Here is a 1,221-nt window from a genome sequence, read left to right as displayed (position 1 = left end):
TCTAACTTGACGTTCTACGTTTCAGTGATCATGCCTCCTCGTAGGGCTTATGCCAGGAATGCGAATGCTAGGAACGCAAACTTAGTTCCTCCAGTTCCAGATCAGGAAGTCTCAAATGCTGAATTTAGGAATGCCATTCAGATGTTGACTCAGAGTGTCTCTAACCAGAACAATCAGCGGGTTCAAGCTCATGTGAATGCAAATGAAGGACCAGTAGCAGCAAGGGTCCGTGACTTTGTTAGGATGAATTCGCCTGAGTTCTTAGGATCAGAGACTGGTGAAGATCCCCAGAATTTCTTTGATGAGATCAAGAAGATCTTTGAGGTGATGCAGGTCACTGGGAATGATCGGGTTGAGTTAACATCTTACCAACTGAAAGATGTTGCTCATATCTGGTATACACAGTGGAAGGAGAACATGGGTACAGATGTCGCTCCTATTACTTAGGATTGTTTTATGAAACCTTTCTGGACAGGTTTTTCCCCATAGAGTTGAGAGAAGCAAGGGCCCAGGAATTTATGAACTTGAGGCAGGGTAACATGACTGTCCAAGAGTATGGGCTCAAGTTTAACCAACTCTCCAGGTATGCTCCTCACATGTTTGCTGATTCCAGGGCTCAGATGAATACGTTTTTGTATGGAGTGTCAGACTTAGTGAAAACAGAGTGTAGGAATGCTATGTTGTTGGGAGACATGAACATCTCTAGACTCATGACTCATGCGCAGCAAGTTGAGGGTGATAAGCTTAGGGAACAGGCTAAAGGAGACTAAGAAAGCAAGGACAGGTAAACTATGGGTATTCCCAAACAGAAAATCGGGTGGTGGAAATCGCTCGCATTTTCAGCAGAAGTCTTCGACTCCAGCCCCTTCATCAGCTAGTGTTCCATCCCCCAGGTTCCGTATTGATCAGAAAGGTAGGGCGTCAGGCTCTAAGTTTCAAGGTAGTGTTTCAGGCACCAAAACTTACCCAACTTGCCCGAAATGTAGTAAGAACCATCCAGGCGAGTGCCTTGCAGGTAAGGAAGGATGTTTTGGGTGTGGTCAGTCTGGTCATAGAGTGAAGGATTGTCCTTCTAGACAGGGTCGAAGAGTAAATAATGGTAGAGCTCAGTCTACAACTTTAGCAGCACCAGCAGGTCGCCCGACTCAGCAGGGTAACTCTTCTGGTACTGGTGGCGGACAGAGCCAAAACAGGCTCTATGCTCTTCCGGCTCGCCAAGAT

The sequence above is a fragment of the Solanum tuberosum genome, unplaced genomic scaffold, assembly GCF_000226075.1.
Source record: "Solanum tuberosum cultivar DM 1-3 516 R44 unplaced genomic scaffold, SolTub_3.0 scf00416, whole genome shotgun sequence".
NCBI classification, from domain to species: Eukaryota; Viridiplantae; Streptophyta; class Magnoliopsida; order Solanales; family Solanaceae; genus Solanum; species Solanum tuberosum.
This window is presented reverse-complemented; position numbering follows the sequence as displayed.